Source organism: Lithobates pipiens, unplaced genomic scaffold (genome assembly GCF_037356315.1).
Source record: "Lithobates pipiens isolate NorthernLeopardFrog02 unplaced genomic scaffold, aLitPip1_a1.2 Scaffold_23, whole genome shotgun sequence".
Lineage (NCBI taxonomy): Eukaryota > Metazoa > Chordata > Amphibia > Anura > Ranidae > Lithobates > Lithobates pipiens.
In genome coordinates, this window is record NW_027507785.1 from 74,547,297 (window position 1) to 74,560,308 (window position 13,012).

The window sequence follows — 13,012 nt, forward strand, 5'->3', positions numbered from 1 at the left end:
CAACATATATCCAAAGTCCATGTACTGATTGAACTCTTCAAAAAAAAATTGTGATAAACTTTGTCTATGTTCATTTACCAGAATATAATGAGATCTTCTGAAAATTAGTGAAACATCCCTTCACCAAGATTTGGACACGGACAACACCCAGCCGTGAAGATACAGTTGTCTTCTTACCAGATTGTGTTGACTACTTTAATTAAAAAGATAGTCAGCCAAACTTGTGCAGGTATAAACCTGCTCACATGGAATATGATGGGTCTCTATGGAAAACACCTTCCTCCTCCTAGGCTCAGACGGGGCATAAAGAAAGAGCAAACGATATCCATAGCATAACACCGTTTAATTAAAACAAAAACTTAAAAACAAAGCCAAATGGCTGCTTACATTTCTCAGTGCCCGACCTGGCACTGGGGCTGCTCGCTTATCAGATCGTTTCATGTTATGTTCGTAGTTCCTTGTTGTGTATGGCGTGCGTTCCACCGAATGCGGCCGACAACCAAGGAGACCGGAACTGTGCATATACGAATGTGACCAGGTACCGCCTCAACGTACATTTCATTTTCACGTCTTCAGGAAGTTTGCTCTTTCTTTATGCCCCATCTGAACCTATGAGGAGGAAGGTGTTTTCCATAGAGACCCATCATATTCCATGTGAGCAGGTTTATACCTGCACAAGTTTGGCTGACTATCTTTTTAATTAAAGTAGTCAACACAATCAGGTAAGAAGACAACTGTATCTTCACGGTTGGGGGTTGTCCATGTCCAAATCTTGGTGAAGGGATGTTTCACAAATTTTCAGATCTCAGAAGATCTCATTATATTCTGGCAAATGAACATAGACGAAGTTTATCACAAATTTTTTTTTTTGAAGAGTTCAATCACTACATGGACTTTGGATATATGTTGTTTTTCATTATCTAATTGGGACTATATAACTAATTAGTTTTGCAATTGTTATTTGGTCATTATTGTATAGTGAGAGGTTGTTTATCACCTTAGTCACGTATTGTGATTATTATGTTACAAATTTTTCACTTATTTTAGGTAAGGTTAATATTTCAAGCGCCCCTAATGTCACCATATTTCCTTAAAGCGGAGGTCCACCCTAAAATGGACCTCCGCTCATCGGAATCCCCCCCCCTCCGGCGCCACAATTGGCACCTTTCAGGGGGGAGGGGGTGCAGTTACCTGGATAATCCAGGTAACTGCACCCACTTCCGGGATAGCTGTCTGCAGAAAGGGGCGCAACTGCCCGCCCCTTTGCGCAACTGCCCGCCCCTTTGCGCAAGTGCCCCGCTGCCTGCTGGGAAACACACAGTTCCCAGAGGCAGCGGGGACCGTCCGGATTGTGCCACGCGGCTCGCGCATGCGCAGTAGGGAACTGGGAAATGAAGCCGAAAGGCTCCATTTCCTGATTCCCATACCCAAGATGGCGGCGGCAGGACCCGACAGACGACCTAGCGATCGGCTTCGGGTGCCGACATCGCGGGCGCGCTGGACAGGTAAGTGTCACTATTTTAAAAGTCAGCAGCTGCAGTATTTGTAGCTGCTGGCTTTTAAAAAAAAAAAAAACGCGGAGTCCCGGTGGACTCCCGCTTTAAGCATACCATCATTTGGGATGTAGTCCTTGTAGCCAGAGATGGAATTCCATTGGATTTCCATATTCTGGAAATGGTTGTTAGATGTGTGACAAGGGGAAATCTAATGCTGTGTACACAGGACCGGACTGTCCAGCAGACTAGGTCCGACGGAATCAGTCCGTTGGACATTCCGATCGTGTGTGGGCTAATCCAATCGTTTTTCATAAACAAAAAAAAATAAAAAATCAGACGGACCAAGAAATAGAACATGTTTCAAATCTGTCCAAAGGACTCAATTTCTATCGGAAAACCGTCCGTCTGTGATACAAGGCAAGAGAAGCTATTGGCTACTGTCTATTGAACTTCCTTTTTTAGTCCCGTCTTACGTCATCACGCTCAAAATGAACAGACTTTCGAATGGACTTAGTCCGTTCGTATGTGGGCAAGTCTGTTCATTCGGAAGTCCGCAGGAACTCCGCCGAAAGTCCGTTGGGAATACCGCCGGACATTTTCTGCCGAAAAGTCCGGTCGTCTGTACGCGGCTTAAGGATAGCCTCTTTAATGCTCTTGTTCAAACAGACAACAATGCAATCTCAGACAGACAAAAGACGTTTTCACTTGCTTAGATTCCATAATGCAATAGGTATTGAAAACTTTTTACCATAACAGTCGGACTTTTCTGTAATACCGTGCACATACGATCGATTTTCCTGTTGGAATAAACTCTGAAGGTTTTTCCGACGGGTTCCACTGAAACTGTCGTGCGTACACACGATCACACCAAAGTCCGATCGTCAAGAATGCGGTGACATACAGCGCGTACGACATGACTAGAAAAAGGAAATTCAAGACCCAGTGCACCACCCTTTGGGCTCCTTCTGCTTATCTCATTTTAGTAGAAGTTTGGTTAGAGACGATTTGCGCTTTTCAGACTCCAGCTTTTTCAGATCGTTTTACTGCTGTTCAGTTTGTGCTTGTGGGTTTGTATCTGGTTTTCAGTGCGTGTAGTCCAGGGGTGTCCAAACTTTTTTCAAAGAGGGCCGGATTTGATGTAGTGAACATGCGCGAGGGCCGACCATTTTGCCTGACATTCTTTGAACCGTTAAAATTCAGTCTAAGTGTGTTCGTTCGAGCGCTAATACACGGCCCAACAAGAGTTCTCTTGTCTTTGTGGCTGTGTGTGGGAAGAGATGAGCTTGGGCGTATTTGTACATACTGTATTAATTGGCGTATAACATAAATAAAGAACTGTGAAGCAAAATAATGGTCAGTGCCCACCAATGCAGCCTAATCAGTGCACATCTGCAGACCCACCATTGCCATGAATGTAGCCTCACCATTGCCAGGAACGCAGCACCATTGCCAGGAAAGCAGCACCATTGCCAGGAACGCCTCACCATTGCCAGGAACGCCTCACCATTGCCAGGAATGCCTCACCATTGCCAGGAACGCAGCACCATTGCCAGGAACGCAGCACCATTGCCAGGAACGCCTCACCATTGCCAGGAACGCAGCACCATTGCCAGGAACGCAGCACCATTGCCAGGAATGCCTCACCATTGCCATGAACGCAGCACCATTGCCATGAACGCCGCACCATTGCCATGAATGCCGCACCATTGCCAGGAATGCCTCACCATTGCCAGGAACGCAACACCATTGCCAGGAATGCACTGATGAGCGCCAAAGGAGAATCTCCTGTTTACACGGCGGCCTCTTTAATAGAAAGTCCCACCTCCTTTGATGGACAGAACAGTCGTCCAATGGCAGTGCCAGAGAGACGGACTTCCTATTACAGAGGCCGCCCGTAAACAGGAAATTCTCCTGTGTACAGCACTCGGTCCTGTCCTCCCTGTACCTTCCGAAGCATATATATCTTTTGTGGCCCCGGCGCTGGGAGATCGTCGAGGGCCACAAAAGATATGTCCAAATAACCAGGCAGGCCGTTCAAAACCGGGCCACGGGCCGCATTTTGGACATGCCTGGTGTAGTCAGTTCATATCTGTTTTTCAGTGAGTTCTGGTCCACTCGTTACTGATTTTCAGCTTGCTCTTCACAGGCCTTGCTGTTCTTCAGTGCGTTCTGTTAAGTTCGTTCTGACCAACCGACAGTTTTGAAACCACGGTGTGGGTACGTACTCGTCGTAGAGTTCGTGCTGTGTGGGGGCTTGGTGTTGGGGTGCATACTTTGATCCGAGCCCAGTCCATGGACCAAGAATTGGTTACTCCAGCATGACCAATTCTCGCACATACCTTTGCTTTGTGAGATCCAGGAGAATAATCCTGATGATTTCAGGAATCATCTCAGGATGACGGACCCCGTTTTTCCCCATCTGTTGGCTTTGCTCACCCCTTATATTATGAAGCAGGACACCTGCTTGCGACAAGCCATCACTCCGGAGCAGAGGCTAGTCACCACGTTGCGGTACTTGGCGACTGGGAGAAGCCTACAGGACCTCAAGTTCTCAACAGGTATCTCCCCCAGGCTCTGGGGATCATTATTCCAGAGACCTGTTCTGCCATCATTCAGGTCCTGCAGAAGGACTTTATTAAGGTAAGTTTTATCCTTTAACATCACATTATATGTATTTAATTTTTGCAAATGTATTGTATTTATTTCATCATTCCCTAATTACCATGATTGGAATATGCTGTGAATGTCCCCTTGCTTGCTGGAAGCTTTTAATACTCTTTTTTTGGCCCACATGCATACAGTATTTGCCTTCACTAACCTCCTCACCATGCTATCCTGGACCCATATAAACCTATAGCCTAGTCCCTTTAACAATGTATATTGTCAGCTCCATTGTACTGCTTTCACCGAAACACACCCCAAAATGTGTCTAAATGTTATGTGTGTCCTTAAATTCAAGCAGAGTGCTGGAGGCTTTTTTTGGGCTCCCAAAGTCATCTCAAACCCTCCCCCCCATACAATTTTATCAATGGGCCATCAGAAGGGGTGAGGAATCCGATAAGTGGGCCTTATATTTTTGTCTTTAAATACTCCTTAAAGGGATTGTAAAGTGAACATATATATTTTTTTTTTTAAAATAACAAACATGTTATACTTACCTCCACTGTGCAGCTCGTTTTGCACAGAGTGGCCCCCAACCTGCTCTTCTGGGGTTCCTCGGCGGCTGTCTCTGCTTCCTCCCGCAGGTGCTTCTCATGTTCATGCAAGCTCCCATAGAATGCATTAAGGTAAAAAAACATTTACCTTTACAACCCCTTTAAAATAAAACTTATACTGATGTTGTGCAAAAATGTCTTTTGTGTTATCTGCTTGCAATGTTATGTGCAAAAGTATTTTTTTCTTGTTTGATTCCACAGTTTTCTTCAACGCCACAGGAATGGCAGACTGTGGCCTCCCATTTTGCTGACTGTTGGGACTTTCCCAACTGTGGAGGGGCTATAGATGGAAAGCATGTCCACATTGTACCTATTCAGGGTCTTACTATTATAACTATAAGGGGTTTAATAGTGCAGTATTAATGGAGGTGGTGTCGGCACACTACGAGCTCCTCTATGTGGATATGGGGAAGAATGGCCGGATGTCAGATGTGGAAGTCCTTGCCCAGGATGGAGTTTTACCAACGTCTCCAGACTGGTGGCCTGGCATTGCCACCTGATGCGGATAACGTGGAAGGACTCACCTTCGTCTTTATTGCAGATGAAGCCTTCGGTATGGGCGAACACCTGAAGAGGCCATTCCCACAAAGGACCCTCAACCCGGAAAGGAGGGTTTTTAACTGCCAGCTAGCCAGAGCAAGAAGAGTCATCAAGAATACCTTCAGGATAATGCCCAGCCAGTTCCACCTGTTTCTGATAGCAACCATATCATCCTATGCTGCTGCATACTGCACAATTATTTAAGAAAAAATTCACTGAATTATATAGCCTCAGTTGGGCCTGAGGCCGGACTTATTACAGACAATTCCCTGAGGGGCCTGTATACTGGCCACACTGGCTTGGCACCCCAAAGCGCCCGTGAAGTTCGGGAGAAATATGTTAATTATTTTACGGGTAAGGGGGTCATTGCAATGCCAGACAATGTCTAATTTTTATTAATAAAAAAAAATGATCAGCTAAAATTGAGAAATGTCTTTATTGCTTGCTTTTCTTTTTGGCTGCCTCCCAGTGCACTTGTGGTGCCAAGTGGATTTTCCTTTAGTAAATAAGCCCCATTGTCACTGTAAACACAAAATGACTTGCAAAACTGGTATTGAGCATTGAAAGAAGCTACACATTGTTGTTTCTCAAAATGTTTACACTGTGCACATTCACATGTGCGTTTAGAAACGTTAAAAACATTTTTGTTTCTCAATATTATTATTATAATTTTTTTTTTTACAAACAGGCATGTTTTAAAAAATAACATACACAACTCTGGAACCTACAAAGTTCAACGTATAAAAACTGAAGACATTATAGTGTGAAAAATGTCTTGATATTGCGTTCAGATGGGGTGATGTGACCCCTGTAAAAGCCAAATTTTGAAGATGTACACAAATTGGGAGTCCAAATGGGTAATGTCAACATGTGCTATCTCCCATCATGGGAGATCAATGGATGTGTTTTGGGGGTGCAACCCCTTCCTCTCACCTACTAGAGTTACGAGGAAGGGATTGCACCCACAAAACACGTACATTGAGATCCCCTGATGGCAGATAGCACATGTTGACACACTGTGCATCTTCAAAATGTGGCTTTTAAAATGTACAAAAAACATATTTTTTTTGGGAGTCCAACAAAACAAAAAAGGGAGGCGATTAGCCAAAAACTTAGATTCTCCCCAACACATCTATCATGTTCTTCATTTGCTGTTCCATAATATTCAGTCTATTTCGAATATTGTCGATTTCACCATTCCACTAGTGAAAGGTTATGCTTCCTGTTCCACAACCAGCACATCACCTAAAAATTGGTTAAAAAACATGTATTTAGAAATATGCAGGCATACATAGATTACCTGAAGCTGGGGTGTCAGACACTCACCTGTTGGGCTGACCATCTCGCCCACTTCCTCCGTCTCTCCTTCCTCCAGATCCTCGGGGGGCTTGGGCTGATTTCCCAATCTTGTTGGCGATGTGGGGGGGTGCCTGGTGTCCCCTGAGTAATGTCCTCCGAGTCTTTTCTCCCCTATGAGAATGAAACAAAAGGTATACTTAGCACACAGATATTTGAGTCCAGAAATAGGAATACGAAACATTGCTTGGAAGTGGTGTACAATTGTCTGTTTGGGAAGAGATCCAAGTTGAAGACATGATTAATTCCATTTAACCAAGCTGGAATAATTACCTTTTTTGGCCAAGTTTCACAGATGGAGACACCCCAAGTATCCACCGGAGCACCTGTGTGGGTCACCCTAAAAAAACGTGCTCTGGTGTCCCAAACTAGTGCTCCTGAGTCCAGATGTGTAAACAGCTGCTGAGTGTCCTCTCCTTACATTCCACTGAATTAAGTTTGCAATTCATTCTAGTTTCAAAGACATCTAGACAACAATGTCCTAAACTTCTTTTAATAAGACAAATTAGCATGACCAAAATGTAGTTAAAACCCTGTAGTAGCTAAAAACATTGTATTTATTTGCAAACAATGTTTCCTATGGAGCAGCATGCAAGTTAATAATCATAATAGGAACACACGACAAGCACTTACTTTTTTTAAGCACTTTCTTTATTCTTCTATACTGATCCGGCTCCCTCAGTTTAAGGTTGGACCAGCGTTTCCTTAATTGGTCTTTGGAGTGTCGTACCCTCAAATTCTGCTCCAGAGTCTTCACAACTGTCACGATTTTGGCCTTGTGCAAATTCGGCTGGGTGTACGGTCCATGTTTACCATCATAATCCTTCCTCCGCAAGGTGTCCACCATCTCTACCATTTCTTCAAAGGCCTTAAATCGCCTTCTCCTGGATTGAGTCATATCAGGCTCCGGGCTTTCCTCCTCGCTGCTGGAATAATTTCCAACCACCTGCTGTCTCTCCGCCATGTAGCTCCTACTGCGCATTAAAGAGAGAAGGGGCGGGGAATATTTGTGAAAAAGAACGCTGGGGCGGGGGAGTTTGACGCATGCGCAGTGTATATAATGCTAACACGCATGTGTTATACATACGATCTGTGTGTGGAGGAAGGACGAGTGGAAGTGGTGAGCGTGCTAAACAAAGGTAAAATTTGAACTTGGCCCATCACAGTGGCCTATACTGCTTCAAGATTGAGGCCTATATTGGGATAAGATAATGAGTTTAGGCTGACATTAGTGTTTTTGTCTTTACAGCAAAAATGTATCGGTTTAAGGACCCAGAATTCATGGCCAGTTTCACAGAGATACAGGGAGATGAGGAATTTGTAGGAGGCGATACACAGCTTATATTATAATAAACTAGGTAGGAGGTCATCGCTGGAGAAACTTTTGGAATTTGTGAAGACTCGGGTCCTCGAAGCAAACATAACGTTTTTGGAAAATAAAATTGGTATCCCGAGAAACATGTATAAGGAGCATAATAAGATCCAGAAATCACTCCGATCAGGAGCATCAGCTGAGAATGTTTATGTCCCCAGGCTGTTGTACTTCAACAAACTGCGGTTTTTGGATGACCAGACTGAAGCCAGGGAATCTCTTTTGACCCTTCCCTGCGGCCTTCCCTCCACTGTTCCCTCTACCCCAGCAGAGGCTGACAAGGAACAACCTGGGCCTTCCATCCTGGGAGAAGTGGATGCGCCCAGCTTGAGCCAGGCATATTATTTTTTGACATGTTTATTGTCCTAATATAAATGATGTTATCTAGATTATAATTGATTACAAATCAATTTTATCCAAAAAATTATGTATACATATCACTAGACAGTAGTGGCCAAAAATGTTTGGGATCAGCTTGAAAAATGCTGGGGTCAGAATGATAGTCTTTTCTATTTATTAACAATTTGCAAGTCATGAGCTGAAAATTGTGTGCGATTGATGAAGCAATAACTACTAGTAAAAACTATATCCCTTTTTTATACACAGGATGAGCTCAGCCAGGAGGAGAGTCTGGAAAGCATCAGCCAGGAGGAGGCTGTGCCCAGTGGCAGCCAGGAGGAGGCCGTGCCCAGTGTCAGCCAGGAGGGGGCCGTGCCCAGTAGGAGCCTCACCCAATCCCAGGTGCCTCCCCTCTGTCTTACCACCAAAAGGCCCAGGAAGGGGATAATGACAGAGGAGGCAGCACTGGGCCTCATTAGGGAAGCCAGCGATTTCCTCAGGAGCCCCCTCCCCCCAACGCTGAAGAGGCTTATGACTGCTATCTAGCCACCAGGTTTCTGGAATTGGATAAGGGCCAACGCCTCCTCTGTGAGGGAATTTTATATGATGCCCTTCAGAAGGGGTTGAGGGGCCAGCTGACTGAGAACAGCCACATATATGAGCAAATGAGCAAGCCTATCCTCCTCATGCCACAAGTCCACCAGCAGAACCACAGCCTCCAAGGAAGGCTGCAGGGAAGAGAAGAAAGTGATGACCTTTGTTCAGTCTGGTCTGACAGAAGACGCAGGCTGTGGTAGTACCACAGCCTGGGGACAGATATGCCATCTACTGCTGGTCCTGATCTCTGGGATTCCTGGACCAGATTTTGCTCCCTATTATATGAACTCCTCAAGCTTCCAATTTTCTTGTATTTTCTTGTTGATGTGTGCCATGGGGGCCAAAAGGCTTCAAATATTCCAAAAATGTGTCCAGCGTTGACTTCCTCTTTATTTTGTTACCCAGAATAAATAAATATTTTATTTTCAGAAAATACTTTCCTATGTGTTTTTATTCAAAAGGGACAGTTTGTAAAAAAGACAGTCAAATTAACAAGGGACAATAACCTCCTTGAGGTTAATAAAAAAAATATAAGATAATAATGTTATTGTGGTAACTTGACACTCCAAAAAATCAAATTATATGGAGATCACTAGAAAATAATTTTTAAGTAATTGTAAAATAAACCTTGATTAAATAAAACATTATAAAAGAAGAGTATAAAAAATAATTGTAAACATTATTTATGGAGATCAGGCTTTAAAAAAATTGGATATTTATGAGATGAGGATAAATAATGAAGAAATAAGTTTGTGAGAACTCATACTTGCTTCAGAGCATGCATCGTTTTTGGTCTGATGGAACAGCATACAAACGGTTTTCCCGATAGGAATTGGTTCCGTCCAAATTATTTAAAACATTTTCTTAAAACTCAGATGAGGCATACACATGATCGGAATATACGATGAAAAGCTTCTGTCTAACTCTATGAGGCTTGGCGATGTACAGTACCTTTATGTTGCAGCCAATGCAAGCATAAGTCAGAGAGCGAGAGGAAGATTTTCTGTAAATTGATGGGACTACAGTACCACTTAGATAATAGCTTAACATTTTCTCCTGAACTAAGAGTCATTGTGAGCAGTTAAAGATTCTTCCCAAAGTACCGTTGACTATTTAAAAGTCCAGCGTGCGTTCCCGCTGTAGCGTGCTGACGTCACTGCTGACGCGTTTCACCGACCAATTGCCGTCTGTTTCTTCAGAGCCTCTCTAGAGTTCTGTGCTTGTCACTATCTATTAAAAAGAAGCTATCGCCTATGCTATGAACACTAGCTGTATACTAAAAGTACGGTGAGGCAGAGATTATCCATTACATTGGATAAAAATACATTTACTTGTTCACCTACCTAGTATACCGGTTATACCATCCGCTATTGAGTGAACTCGTTGGCAGAATATCTTTATGGACTTTTGAATAGTCAGCGGTACTTTGGTAAGGTGACTGTGGTATGAGTGGAATGTATGCAGCCGCGGCCCTGTCTGTATGTTTTTAATACAGTTGACAACTTTGTAAAAATGTTTTTAAATGAGTTTGTGATATTTCTAAAACCTTTTTCGTATGGTGTTTAATAATTAAAATAGTGGGTTTTTGGAATAAAATTGATTTTGCACTAACTCCAGTGTTTGTTAGTAACCTACTTTGGAGATACTCTTTTTTTTTTTCTCCAATTCTGTGGTTTATGCGATTTGTTTCACACGAACTGCATTCACAAAATTATGTGAATGAGTGTATGTGTATTATCTAAAATATATTACATTTAATTCTGTGGTAGATCCTGGCATCCTTATTATTATTTTTTAAGTTCAGGAGACGTGTAACAAGTTGTCAGTTGTTACACAATAGCTCTGATTTAGCAATTGCTCAATGAGTGAATAAACGGAAGAGGTTGCCATTCCATAGTTGCTGTATTTTGGATTGAATTTTGTTCCCAGTGTATGAGACGGAATTCCAAATGTAGCCAGTTGACGATTTGCAAAGCATGAAGGATTTTACACCAAATCATGCTCTCTTTGAGGCAATGTATTGTACCCAGCTGAGACTTCCCTCGTAGACCATTAGACCATTCATCTATGCTGATGCCTCTTTCTGGCACATAGCTCCGTAGGATTAGTAGTTTCAAATTATTTGTTTTCAAAGTGTTATTAATTTATAATCAGGGAAAAGCTGTACTTCGACATGACCGTGCCAAAGAATGGAGTGGTAAGCAATTTGTTACTTGTCCAATACCACTTCTGCAGTGGTTTCTCCACCACTCCCTGAAGTATTATTAGGCTCAGAAATTTCCAAATGTCATCTTTGGTCACTGGTTCTCACTTTCTGTTTCTTGGAAACTTCCGATGCGTAGTAGCGAGTTGTTGCTCTTGGTTGCTCTGTTGCTCTTGGTACCAGTATTTCCAGCTGAAGATTCCTATAAAGCCTAAAGACTTCCTCGGTAATGATCAAATAAAATTATTTGCTTCTAAATATACACAAGGGAAATTTCCTTTTTAGGGATTCACTTCATTACCAGCTGGTATATGATCTGTATGAGAGTTGAATGAATGAATGTTTGTTTGTTGTGGCCATCTTTGTCTTGATAATGTTTTCATATTTTATAATTATTTAGTGGAGGTATTTTTCTAACTTTTTTGAATGATATTTTGGTAGAATTGTTTTTCAATAATGATTACTATTTAATTTTTGCATTTCCAGTCTGTTCCTTTTTGAAGAATCCTGTCCGGGCCTTTGGTCCACTTTCTCTCCCCTCTTTTTCTAATATGCAAATTTTATTCAGAGGAACACACCAAATCACTAACTTGTATGTACTTAGGTGAATGTTTTTGTCTATGGGCTGTGGAAGTGTTACTTTCCATTATTGATAAATTCATTCTCTTCCCTGCCCAGAGAAGTCTAGAGACTCATGGACAACCTTTTGTTTTTTGCTCTTGGTACGGGTTTGTCTCAGTAACAATTTTTTCGATAACCTCATAGGTCAGAAATAGTTGTAAGTATGCCAAGGGGTTGTTGTCTTCATACCAGATGCTCCCGTAAATGGTAATCTTGGGGTCATCACGATCCATACCACAATCAATAGAGCACATTACCGAGCTCAGTTGCAGAATCGTCGCTGCTCTCACTTTCAGTGTCTGATGACGAATTTCCCCACGAATCACTATCGCTCAATTCTGCAAGGGATTCTAATTCACTATTGCTATTTTCAAGCTGTTCATAAATCGCTTTTGGACATAGAGGGATGCTTTTTGGATGCCATAGACGTTCTTAAGTTTCCAGGCAGAAGGAATGGTAACACTGCAGGCAGGGCACTAGACAGAGCACTAGGGACAAAACTGATGTCAAATAATTTGATAAAGTAAGTAATGGAACCCGAAACAGCGATGCATCGGGCAGAGGATCCAACCGGGGGACACAGCAGGAGTACATTGCGGGAACCTAGGGACAAGGTAAGTACCTGTACCTGGATAATGCAATGGAATCCCGAGTGTGGCTTGGGGTTACTGCTATTGGTACTAAAAAATTAACCCCGAGCCGCAGTCGGGAATACCGCCAGGGAGGTTAAAGCAGAAGATAAAAAAGAAAAGGAGTCACAGGCTGGCCTAGATATATTCATATTTAATGAAAACAGAGTTCATCCTTTACCACCTTAGCTCTGGAAGGTTTTACTCAATTTCTTGCTAGTTAGCACTGCGCTACTTGAACTGGTAATTGCTCAGTCATGCAATGCTGTACCCAAACAAAACGTATATAGTTTTTTCATACACAAATATAGCTTTCTTTTGGTGGTATTTGATCACCACTGGGTTTTTTATTATATAAACAAAAAATACTGAACATTTAGACTCCATTCACACAGGGGCAACTTTGGAACTTCGCCTCAAGTCGCGCTACATGTAAAAATCAATGTAAGTGAATAAGAGCCATCTTAATGCACACTACTGGAGTCACTCCGACTTCAGAAAAGGTTCTTGTACTACTTCAATCCGACTTCTAGGCAACTTGTACTCATTGATTTTAAGGGGAACCCCCCTATGCCCAAAAAAACGGCGTGGGGGTCCACCCAAAATTTATACCAGACCCTTATCCGAGCGCGCAGCCTGGCCGG

At 42.8% G+C, this 13,012-nt stretch overlaps 1 protein-coding gene across 1 annotated transcript in view; it reads right to left on the bottom strand.

The window, feature by feature from the left end:
- The window catches only part of LOC143927673 (uncharacterized), an 87,931-nt gene that overhangs the window by 7,504 nt on the left and 67,415 nt on the right, over positions 1-13,012 (bottom strand). The gene's annotated exons all lie outside the window — the stretch shown is intronic.